Source organism: Maylandia zebra, linkage group LG14, assembly GCF_041146795.1.
Source record: "Maylandia zebra isolate NMK-2024a linkage group LG14, Mzebra_GT3a, whole genome shotgun sequence".
Classification (NCBI taxonomy): domain Eukaryota; kingdom Metazoa; phylum Chordata; class Actinopteri; order Cichliformes; family Cichlidae; genus Maylandia; species Maylandia zebra.
The window spans coordinates 20,232,581-20,245,895 of NC_135180.1; positions in this window are offsets into that span (position 1 = coordinate 20,232,581).

A 13,315-nucleotide genomic window follows, 5' to 3' on the forward strand; every position below is an offset into this window, starting at 1 on the left:
AGCCTTGTGGTGTCCTGTTATTTTATTAGAGCACTTCACTCTCAGACTGCAGGCTTACTTGTTTTTCTTAGAGTTTCTAAAAAGCAGAATAAGAGTGGTGCAGAACCTTCAGCTATCTGGCCCCTCTCCTGTGCAACTACCTCTCAGTCTGGAGTGATCACCTCTTATTTATGCTGCTACAGCCTCTTTCCCCCAAACCAGTCTCAGCAGATGGCTGCCCCTCCCTGAGCCTGCCAGTAGGAATATTCTTGTTAAATAGGAGCTCTTCGTTCCCACCATTAGGAGCTGCTTGCTCTCTAACATTATGGGGTCCTTACCTTGCAATGTAAAACACCTTGAGGTAACTGTTGTTGTAAACCGGCAAAATCATCTCCAACTTCTTTCATGACATTAATCTTCCTAAATATATATTTCGCTCACTCAGGCAGGACAAATAACAATGTCAATAAACCAACTTGTAAAATACAGTATGCAGAAAGCTGGGAGGTTCAGTGTACTGGGACATATAGTTTATGTGCAGCCTTGACCGTCAAGGAACAGGCAGAATGAAGTAATCCTCTTTGTGATTTATAACCTTCAACATTATGTCATGTGATGTATGATTTCAGAAGGCTGTAATACTAGAGTCTCAATCGTAATAAAGTTTTGCCAGTCATTGTAAATCTTAAATATTTAACCAAAGTAAATGTTGGACTTTGCAGTTTAAATCCTAAGAAATTCTTTTATGGAAAAGAATGAAGTAAGAACCTGGAAGAAAATCTCGCCATTATCTTTCTTGGGTTTGTGTATAAATATAACAGTTCAGTGACTGTAATTAACAGTTATGTGCACTGACTTCACCCCGCAAGAGGTGGAGCAAGAGCTCATCACACAATCAGCTATGTGAAGGCTCTAAGTAAGTGTGTGTGTGTGTGTGTGTGTGTGTGTGTGTGTGTGTGTGTGTGTGTGTGTGTGTGTGTGTGTGTGTGTGTGTGTGAGGCCACGGAAATGAGCAGTACACTTCAAGGAAACTTAGATAAAGAAAACTTTCTTGCACTTGAATGAAAATGTTATGCTTGCATTTAGCAATAAATTCAACAAAAACAGGGCGGTATTTCTTAGGATGAAGCTCTTTCTGTGAATGGCAAAGAAATAGGGAAGAAGAAGGTGGGTAATAATATGCACCCGTACAGTAACTGAAGCACCCCGGCCATTAGCAGAGTTGACAGGCTGACCCTTGGAAAGCAGCATGACCTTCTGAGTCTGCCTCTAGCAGAAATAACACGGCCCAGTCTCATGGGGAGTTGTGAAATAGTCACAAAATGTGATTCATTTGTTCGTGTGCATGGAGATGCATTGTCCTTTGTTATTCCTGACAGATAGGACTACTTTAAGGCTCATGTATTTTAACTGGAAGTATGTATCATGCCAGCGCCTTTTGAATTTCCTATGAAGGGATTTCTTCTTACTGTAACCATTTAGTTTTGGCCACCAATTTAGTTTCAAATCTTGTTTTGAAGCACTTTTTTTAGCCACAAGTGGATGAGGGCATACAAACACAGAAAACTGCTAATTAGTGCTCAGTAACATCCAAGACGTCCCAGAATTTAACTAAACAAAACTGGAGCATAGACTTCCTGGATAGGCTTCTATTAAAATGAAACACACAAGAACCTTTTATCCATCAGGCAGTGGTCACATTTTGTTTATCCGTCCATCTGTCCGAACCTCTTCTATTTTATACATTTCAGGGTCACAGAGGGGCCGTGGAGCCTTGTTTCACCCCGTATTAATAGGGTGAAATGCAGGGTACACCATGGACAGGTCATCAGCCTGTCATAGGGCTAACACAGAGAGACAGACAATTAGTCACGCTCACATTCACACCTATAGCCAATTGGGAACTGCCAATTAACCTAACCCCAGTGAATCTGAGTCCAGTGCACCATTATGCTGCCATAAATACGCATAAAAACATCACATATGGAAGAACACATGCTGCACATCATTTCTCTCTATGCATGACATGATGTGCAGATAACGTGACTCACTGCACACTTGGCATGGCTTCTGCACATGTATGCAGCTGTAACATGATTAAAGGCAGAATATAACACCTGCTTGCACAAAAAGAAAAGGTCAGCAATGAATGTAATTTGTTATCCATGTTGACTTAACAACTGGTAGTCAAACATGATGGATCATGCTATAACAAATCAGGGGAATACTTCTCGTGACTGATAAGACCCAATCAAGGAGCAAAAGAGGGTCTCTGTCATCTTTCCAAACAGTCTGTTTTTATTGCTTTCAAACTGAAAATTGTGGGGCAGCAAACTTTTCAACAGTTACTGGATGCTAAAATGCAGAACTGTGAATTTTAGCAAACAAAGTCTTATCAGTGTGGATTTAGTCTGCATGGTTCAAAGAGAGTGTCAGGCCATGCTAAGGATAAACAAAATAGCCTGAATTACTGCAGCAGCTCAAGTGTAACTGGATGATATAATGATAGCATGAACAACTGGGACAAGCTTTCAACTATTCAGTTCTTTGTAGATTGAATGAGCATTGTTGTCCTTACATATTGTTCTATTAGCCACAAGGATGGCCATTAGCCTTCATTTTGACCTTTACATTCTCTATTGTAATAAATAATAAATAGAAATCAGTCAACAGCTTGTTTTTTAAAGATTTGGCTATGACATCAGCATGTCAACCTGCACATTTCATAATGTGCTCTCATGACTCACCAACTTGCAAATAAAAAGAAAAAAATGAATTCCCAATTTCACATGGCCTTGATTACTGAAGCTTGTGTCATTAAGGAGATCCCTCTGGATTATAAACAATGACAGCGAGAACAAACACAGATATCGTCAGAGCTGTAACACAACTATCAGTAAAAGGTCAAGAACAGACACCTGATTTCTTTCTACACATGTCCAACAAGAAATAGTGTTGCTTAAACTGCAGGAACTTTCAGTTTTAAAGTGCAGATGATTCCTCTATTCCTCTGCGTAATTCTGGTAGCATTTGAATTATTTGCACAATGGCTGAAAGATTCGTAATTAACTGATAAGACTCACTGGGAGAGTTACAGCTCATGAGGAACTCATAGACAAAATGATGCTGTATCCTTATTTGCAAACTAAATAAACAAAAGAACGAATGAATGATCTGAGTCAATGTTTGAGTTTTATTATACATCTCTGCCAAGTAGAGGTTAGGTGGGTGGCCAATGACGTACCAAAGCTAACCAATTAAACATGCATGCTGCGTTCCAGTTAGCTCAGAAGTGAGATGACAGAGTTGGGTGTCATACCACTCTGGAGTTAAAATAAAACAGACGTTGTTTTGGTTCTTACCAGAACAACGTTCATTCATCCATCACTTGCAACACAAAGAAATTCTTGTTCTGATTTCTGTTTTGGGGGGTTTCTTTCCTTAAAAAACAAACAAACAAACAAAAAGCTTATCCTAGCCCTATGGTTTCTAGGATTAGCTCCAGTCCCTCTTTGACCCTGAACTAGATAAGCGTAAGAGAATGGATGGAATGAAAAAAAAAACAAAAAACATGCATGCTCATGGAAATAGCCTGGTCAGTGCTTAGTGCCGGGCTTATTGTGCAGATCATAAATACACAACAGTCACAGCACAGATTACAATGTGTACAGTGGTGCTAATGTTTACGTGCATTGTTGCCATCTTGGATTGCAGTATGTGATGAAGTTGGGCTGGGTCAGACTTCTCCAACTGGAAATCTGGGTGTCCCGGTTGAAAATTCCCACTTCAAATAAAATGTAGTGTTATTCTCTACATAACCCTGAGAGGCCAAACGGACTGCAACTTAAGAAAAAACACCAGAAATAAGAAAAATGCTGCAAAAGCACACAAAACACAACGGAAATAGGAAAAACGACAACGGAAATAGGAAAAAACTGATTTCCAAATGCACAGGGGAAATGTTTCTGGGGAGACAATAACCCGACGGACCAGTTGCAGGAACCAAATATGCTAAGAATTGCGCTGGGTGATACTTAAAAGAAGTGGAGGATTTGTGAGGAAAGAAAAGATGAGAGGTAAGTCGTTAGACTAACCATTAGCCTAAAAATCCATCATCACTATTATATGAATCATGATAAAACACACCTATCATGTTTTGGGTTCCGGCAACTAGTCCGTCGGGTTATTGTCTTCCCAGAAACACTTCCCTTGTGCTTTCGGAAATCTGTTTTTTCCTATCTCTGTTTTCTTTTTCCTATTTCTGTACTCGTTTTCCCTCTTTGTGTTTTGTTTTTTCCTATTTCCGTTGTCGTTTTTTCCTATTTCCGTTGTTGTTTTTCCTATTTCCATTCTGTTTTGTGTGCTTTTGCAGCATTTTTCTTATTGCTGGTGTTTTCTTAAGTTGCAGTCCATTTGGCCTCTCAGGGCCACCGCACACACAGTACAATTACAATGCATTCAAACTAAATCCTGAACACTGGTCCTTCAGAGGAGCACTATAGTGTCTGGCCTTTACACTACAGCTGAAAAGGAAATTAGCCTTTGCTGCTCTAGTGATAGATAGATCTGTAAAACTGCCTTCCCTCATTATACAATTATATTCAATTCAGTTTTATTTTTATAGCCCCAATTCACAACAACAATCACCTCAAGGCAATATACTGTAAACTCCAGTCTGCCTGCCTGGCTGCCATGCAAGTGTTTTTCGGGGGATGCTGGCTGTCACTACGTGAAACTAAGGAGTTAAAGCATGCTGCAACAAAAATCTCCTTGCAATTGTGAAAGTGAAAGTGCAAAAAGTGCTATCTTTTACTTTGTAGGTAAAGGTTCTCCATTTTGGGTTTTTTTTGGTTGTGAAGCATTGTTTCATGTTTAAAGACTGGTTAACCACTTGCTAACCAGCTGGTTTGTTAGCAAGTCTCTGCAAACAAGCTGCAAGCTACATGCAGCTGCAGCAGTCTGCTAGCAAGTAAAGCAATCATAAGGTGGTTTCTGGAGCAGCACCCTTTTTCTCCACTCACTGCAGTTTTTAAATGCTAAATGTGACACAACACACTTTTAGAGGGCTCTTCGGAGCTGGGGACTTCAGAGAAAGTTGTGATGTGGGTTTATGCAAAAATTAATTCATTAATTAAATTAACTCATTCACTGCCAGCCATTGGCAGTGAATGAGTTAAACCCATTGACTCATTCACTGCAATTGACGGCTATAGACGTCAATGGCAGTGAATGAGTTAATTGACTGCGCCCAATTCAAAAGAGGATCTGGAGGGAAAGAAAGCAGCTTGGTGGTGCTCCTACAACGATCAAAAATAACCACATATTTATTTTTTTTAAAGCATACAAAGTAGAAGCTGAGCAAACAACAGCAAATGGCCTAAATTTCTATACCTCTCTTCTTGCCCTATGACAGCTGGGATAGGCTCCAGTGCCTCCACAAACCTGATAAGGATAAGTGGAAGAGAATGGCTGGACTGATGGATGAAAACGAGGGCATGTTTCACAGACAATCATTCAAAGTCAGAGGAGGGAGATGGGAATCATCGCATCTGACTGAAAGGTGTTAACATTGTTTTGTTTTTTTACATACTTCTTAATAGTGCAGATAGTTTGCAAATGTTTGACTGTCACCAGTGGCTCCAGTAGTATTGACCTATTTTCAGCCCATAAAATTGCCAATATATCCTTGAAAAACATCAGTAAACACTTCAGACTGAGTGCTGTCAGACCACATGTTTGCAATTTAGAATCATGTGATGAAAAACATTTTCCCCTGTTAATCGTAACTTCCTTTAATGACCGAGAGGTATGAAATGATATTGTGCATGTGCAGGTCAGCTCTTGATCTATTTGTCCAAACTCCTCGCACGTCTGGGAAGTGAAGCTAAAGAGTGTTTATTAGTAAAAACCTGCCAAGCACCCCACATTAAGAGACGTTTGACATTTCACGAGATCATGTTGTTCCCAGCTGCGAGCTCCTGCTGATGCTTTTCCTTGTGATGATTTGATTTCCTCAAAATGGAAAGACTTTTTTTTTAACAGAAGATAACTCATAATACAGTTTGATGTGATGCTGAAACAGGATTTCATATTCTTAATGATTTTTTGACTGTTTCTGACCATGTCGCGTGGAATCTGGATTCAAAACTTCAAATCTTCTCAATAATATAAAATATCAATGAAAACGTGTAATAACATTCTTAGAAATGCTTGTTATTAACATTTTCAAAGTGAGCCTCCAACTAATGAAAAGACTCAAAGACATAAACAAATGCAGAAATCTATTTGGTGATATAAGTGATACGGCAGATATTTGTGTATTGACGTATCACCCACCATTAGGTATTCAGAGCCTTATTTAAAGTAACACTTCAGATTTGCTTTTTAAAAGTGTGCATGTAGGTTTATTGCTGGAAAACACTGGCATACTATCCTATTAATACATTATACAGTATGCGTAACAGTAGACCTGTCTCAATTTCTTAGACAAAACTAGAGCACAGGAATAGGAGTAAGGACTGTTGTGGTGACAGCCAAGACTTGCTAATCTCCGTCTAATCTATTTTCCATTAGGCATCCCTATTGAGAAGAGGGTCAAGAAGCAAACTATGAAAGCATTCAGGGCAGATCTACATAATTCTGCATATTTTACAATCATATTAAGTTGTAGCATCTTCTTCTATGAGACTCTCCAGGTCCTTTTTTTCCTCTTTTTGTTTTATTTTACCCCCAATTCTTACTCCTCCCTCTTTGACTACTGGTGCATCAACACTTTGTTTTTCCAATCTATTCCTCATCTTTCCTTTAATTTGAGAGAATGGGTATGTTTAGAGAATTAGTCTCAGATTAGCTTTCCTCTTGATGGGCTTTAAAATTAGAACAGGGCTGTGGGAGTCGGCATATTGCAGTTCACGGGGTATTCGGTTCTGCTGCCAGTATTGTGGATCAAGCTGAAGTTGAAACAACACCAAATGACTGATGACAAAAACCAAAAGGCAAATGGCAGCTGTAAGCAATGAAACAGAAGGCTGTTATGAAGAAATTCATACTAACCTGTATTGGCATGTATAAGCTCAGACTTACAGTTTATTCTTTTTTTTTTGGCAAGGGTGTGCAGGTAAAGCTTAGTGAGTTGCTTTTGTCCATACACTTAAATCTTGTCATTGCAAAATGACAAGATTTATACATGTCATGTTTAAAATTTACGTTTTAATATCAACGGAAATTTAAGTGGGACAGGAAGGCCGTCTGAGAGGAAGTGGTCATGCACTGACATGTGCAAGAGGTTAGTAAAACTACACTGTGGCTGAAAGTCACAGGCAGTGACTTTAGAAAACATTCGCAGTTACCTCATTTTTTATCTCTCTTACTCTGTGGTAGATGTGGAGAATAATGTGTGTTCTCTACATTTTATATCAAATTTAATGATGTTATCAAAGCAAATGGAGACATTTGTTTCTGTGTGTCCAACATTCTCCGGAGACTGCAACCCTTCAAAATATTCACCAGAGGAAGAGGATATGTTTGTTAGATCATGGATATAATTCAGTCAGGGAAAGGCTTACGTCACAGTCCGGGTTCAGGACGAGGACATCTACTGCATCACCACATAAGTACATGTCAGTGTTTGAAGAAGTTAAAGCCAGCGTAAACATGAGCTCTGCATATGGTTGCCATTACAGCAGCTGGGTGAGAGGTGACTGTGAGGTTTCTGCTTTCCTAAACGTCGAGGTGTGTTGGAGAAGAAAACGGGAGAACATCAACAAAACTGTGGCTCAGCCAAACGTTTCCCTGCATTATGGATGTGCGTGTGGAACTATGACAGAGTCACTGTTTGTTTTGATGTCAAAGGTTGTTGGCTTTTCCATAGTGGCACATGACAGGTTGAGGCTGGAGAGGAGGGGGTGAGGACGGTGTGAGACCAGCAGAGCAGTCTCCTCTGTATGTGCAGATGTGACAGTTGTTTGAGCTCGCAAATTACAGCTAGCCAGGCACAAAGACTTCTATATAGAGAAGGATCCCTTAGAAAGAAAGTAGAAGCACAACACTGACTTTATTTTTTTCTCTCATACCGTGCACACAATCATCTGGGTGCTGCTGCACTGTGGTGAGCGCAGACAGAGACCTGTGTTTGTGGTGGAAGAGCAACAACAGCAAGTCAGTTAGTCTTGCTAGATTGGCAACACTGCGGTGAGCTAAAGCATGATGATCACCACTGTGACTGAGCGGGATGTAAAGCATAGAAGATAAGATCTTATACATTTCCACAATTTAAAGAAATAAATCCAGATCTCAAAACTGGAAATCTGGTGATGACATCTGTCAAATTTCTGAGAATGAAACTGTACATGAGTCACCCTTTCTAAGAGACGGAAACTGCAATGTGTATAAAAGATGAGAGACGCAAAACTCGAACTTACATTAACCTTTAATTGAAACTTGGCTTCTATTACTTTCAGGCTTCTAGATAAAAACCATGGATTCAGTGATTTAAACCTTTTTTCCCTTTCAGTATTTTTAAAGAAGCTTCCAACAAAAGTTTGCCTTCTTCAAAAAGTCACAAAGTCTGTTTTCTGTTTTGCATATTTTGCACATTTAATTGTTTCAGATGATAAAACTAATTTTAACACTGGACAAAGATAGATGAGCAAGCACACAATGCAGTTTTTAAAGGATGATGTCCTTTATTACAGGAACAGAAGCTATCCAAACTACCTGCCCCCCTGAAAAAGTAATTTATTACTGTCAGAGCTGTTAAATCAATAAAATCACTGAAAAAGAACCTGTTTGACAAAGTTTAGTAGGTTAAAAGATCTCAAAAATCAACACATCATGTCAGTAATAATTGACAACTATCAGTCTAGAGAGGGTTAAAACAGTTTCTAAGGCCTCAGTGAACCACAGGGAGAGCTATTATCTACAAATGGAGAAAACAGAGAACAGCGGTGAACCTTCCCAGGAGTGGCCTGCCTAACAAAATTAATCCATGCATGCATCATCCAGAACAACATATAAAGAACTGCAGGCCACGCTTGTCTACGTTAAGGTCAGAGTTCATGATTCAACAGTAAGACGGATTGGGGGAAAATGGCATCCATGGGAGAGTTCAAGGAGAAAACCCCTGCTGACCAAAAGAACGCAAAGGCTCATCTCACATTTACCAAAGAACTGCTTGATGATCCCCAAGATCAGGTCTGTGGACTGACAAGACAAAATCGGAACTTTTTGGAAGGTTTGAGCCCCATTACATCTGCAGTGATGCTAGAGCAGCATTTCATAAAAGAAAACATCAAACCAACAGTCAAGCATGGTGGTGTAGTGTGATGGTCTGGGACAGCTTTGCTGCTTCGGGACCTGGAAGACTTGCTGTATTTGATGAAATCATGAATTCTGATTGTGGCGGAGGCGTGGCCCCGGGCGCAGCTGCAGGGGAGGAGTGGAGCGGAAGGCTCATCAGGGCGGCGCTGCGAGGCCGGTAAGAACAGCTGATGTTGTTTATGGACTGATGATGGTCTCCCTCCGCTGTGTTTATAGTGAGACGAGGAGGAGCGGCCAGGGGAGAGATCAGCTGGGCTCGTGAGCTGTCAGACTGTGTGACTGAGTCAGCTGTCAAAACAACAACACTTGAATAAATGTGGAAGTTGGCTGTACCTACCTGTGTGTGCGTGTGTCTGTGCCTGGTGTATTCCACAAGTGGTGCCGAAACCCAGGAAAGTGCCGGTGGGGAAATGTCCGACCCACAGGCCGCGCCACCCGCCCAGCCTCTGCAATTCTTGGCGCAGATGCTGGCGGAGATGGCGACGATGAGCCGGGATCAGGCGGCCGACCAGCGTGCCCACCTGGCCGCGCTGCGGGAGCAGACGGACCGGCAGACGCAAGTTCTGGAGTGGCTGGTCGGGGCCGCTGCCACGCCGAAGCTCTCGCCACTGTCGGTGGCGGTGCCCCGGATGGGGGACGGGGACGACCCACAGGTTTTTTTGGAGACCTTCCGTGCCACGGCGGAGGCTTGCCAATGGCCGCGGGAGGAGTGGGCTCCGCGGCTGCTCCCCCTGCTGTCCGGGGAGGCACAAACAGCGGCCCTGAGTCTGCCCCCGGTGTCGAGGAGCAGCTTCGCGGACGTGAGCCGGGCGGTGGTGGACAGGCTAGGGCTCACCGCCGAAGACCACCGCCGGCGGTTCCGGGCCTGTCGGCTGGCTACAACGGACCGACCATTCGCCTGGGCCCGGCAGCTGCGCGACGCGGCGGTACGCTGGCTGCAACCGGGAACATCGGAGGGGGAGACGAAGCTGGTGGACAAGGTGGTGCTGGAGCAGTTCACGGAGGGATTGCCAGCGGAGACGGCGAGATGGGTCCGGTGCCACCGGCCCGCAAGCTTGGAGGTAGCGGTGACGCTGGCGGAGGACCACCTTGCCGCTGGAGCAGGGGAACCCGGGGACGCCGGACGGAGGCCGAACAAACAGGCCCCGGTGCCGGCCCCGAGGCGCCGTGTGCCGGCACCAGGGCAGGCAGAGCGGCTGCCGGCGCTGAGCCCCACTAACCCTTTCGCGGCGTTGGTGCCGTCCAGGGCAGCCGAGCCAAGTGGAGCCGCCCCCGAGCCACGGAGAGCAGCACAGACGCCGGGGCCGGAGTGTTGGAAGTGCGGGCAGCCGGGGCACCTGAGGAGGGATTGTCCGCTTATGGAAGTGGGGCAGGTGTTTCGTGTTGCTGGCGCCCCAGCACCCTCCCCCGGTCCAGGAGGGACATACAGTATTCCGGTAAGGACTCGAGGGGGTATACGCCAGGCGTTGGTGGACACGGGCTGCACGCAGACCCTCGTACACCAAAGCTTGGTTCGCCCCGGGGCATTGCTGGAGGCAGAATGGGTGGAGGTGAGGTGTGTGCATGGTGACGTTCACAGGTATCCCATAGTGCCGCTGTTATTAAAGTATAAGGGCAAAACGCATAGAGTAACGGCGGCGGTTAGCCCGCGCCTGTCGCACCCCCTGATTCTGGGTACCAATTGGCCGGGGTTTCATCAGCTACTGGGACAGTACGCGGGGGTGCGATCACGACCGGAAGCGGGGTGTAGCGTGTGCGTGGCGTTCAGCGGTGACGCGGGGTCGTCCGACACTGACTCCGGGGGGGAGGAGCCGGCGGGTCCCTCACGGGACGTCCCGCCGGCCCCGGAAGTGTCCCCCATGGGTGATTTCCCACTGGAGCAGTCTCGTGACGGCACCCTACGCTCAGCCTTTGACCAAGTGATGGCTATTGATGGTCACGTGGTGCGCCCTGAGGCCGCGCAGACCTACCCGCGTTTCGTCTTATTAAACGACCGATTATATCGAGTGAGTCGTGACACTCAGACAGAGGAAACACACACCCAGTTGTTGGTGCCGCAGGGCCGCCGGGAAACGCTTTTCCAGGCGGCCCACTATAACCCCATGGCAGGGCATATGGGCTATGAGAAAACTCTGGAGCGAATAACGGCCCGATTTTATTGGCCGGGCATCCGAGCGGATGTGCGCCGCTGGTGCGCGTCCTGCCCGGACTGCCAACTTGTTAACCAGCCGGCCATACCGAAGGCGCCGCTGCGCCCTCTCCCCCTCATTGAGGTCCCGTTTGAGCGCATCGGCATGGACCTCATCGGGCCGTTTCACCGGAGTGCACGCGGCTACCGCTTTGTGTTAGTCTTGGTGGATTACGCAATGCGGTACCCGGAAGCAGTTCCGCTGCGCACCATCTCTGCAAAGAGTGTGGCGCAGGCACTGTTTCAGGTCATCTCCCGAGTCGGAATCCCGAAAGAGATACTGACTGACCAGGGCACGTCGTTTATGTCTCGTACACTGCGGGAACTGTACGAATTACTGGGCATTAAATCTATTCGGACCAGCGTCTACCACCCTCAGACTGATGGGCTGGTGGAGCGGCTGAATAAGACTTTAAAGTCCATGATTCGGAAGTTCATTAACGAGGATGAACGCAATTGGGATCACTGGCTAGACCCTCTGTTATTCGCAGTGCGGGAGGTGCCCCAGGCCTCCACGGGATTTTCTCCCTTTGAACTGCTGTTCGGCAGGAGGCCACGTGGGGTGCTCGACCTGATTAAAGAAAGCTGGGAGGACGGTCCGAGCCCCGCCAAAAATGAGATTCAGTACGTGTTGGACCTGAGAGCAAAACTCCACACTTTGGGGAGGTTGTCACGGGAGAATTTGCTCCAGGCTCAGCAGCGTCAGCAACGCCTGTATGACAGAGGGGCTAGGCTCAGGCAATTTTCACCGGGAGATAAAGTGCTTGTGTTACTCCCTACTTCCAGCTCGAAGTTGCTCGCCAAGTGGCAAGGACCCTTTGTGGTCACACGGCGAGTCGGGGACGTGGACTATGAGGTCGCTCGGTCGGACAGGGGAGGAGCCACGCAGATTTATCACCTCAATCTCCTCAAACTGTGGCGAGAGGTTGAAACCGCTTCTCTGGTGAGCTTGGTGAAGGAGAGAGATGAGTTGGGGCCTGAGGTGCCAAATTCTATCATTCCCGCCTCCCTCCCTTGTGATGACCATCTCACACAGGCCCAGAGAGCGGATGTTGTCGCGTTGCAACAGCGTTTTGTGGACGTGTTCTCCCCCCTGCCCGGCCGGACGTCCCTCATCGAGCACCATTTCGTGACGCAGCCTGGCGTGACGGTGCGTTCACGGCCCTACAGGCTCCCGGAGCACAAGCGAAAAATCGTGCAGAGGGAATTGGCGGAAATGCTGAGGATGGGAGTAATAGAAGAGTCGCACAGCGCCTGGTGTAGCCCCATCGTTCTGGTGGCGAAGAAGGATGGGTCTATACGGTTCTGTGTCGACTATCGCAGGGTGAACGAAGTGTCACGCTTTGATGCCTACCCCATGCCTCGGGTCGACGAGCTCCTGGACCGGTTAGGCACGGCCCGCTTTTTCACGACACTGGACTTAACCAAGGGCTATTGGCAGATTCCCTTGTCTGCCGAGGCCAGGGAGAAAACGGCCTTCTCCACTCCGTACGGTTTGTACCAGTTCGTGACACTTCCGTTTGGCCTGTTCGGGGCCCCGGCCACTTTCCAGCGTCTCATGGACCGGGTACTGCGTCCGCACGCAGCGTATGCTGCCGCCTACCTGGATGACGTGATCATCCACAGCGACACCTGGGCGGAGCATGTGCTGCGGGTGGCCGCGGTCCTGGAGTCCCTGAGGGGGGCGGGGCTCACGGCCAATCCGAAGAAGTGCGCGGTTGGACGGAGGGAGGTGCAGTATCTGGGGTACCACCTGGGGGGCGGGCAGGTGCGTCCACAGGTGGAGAAGACGGCGGCTATCGCATCCTGCCCGCGCCCCAGGACGAAAAA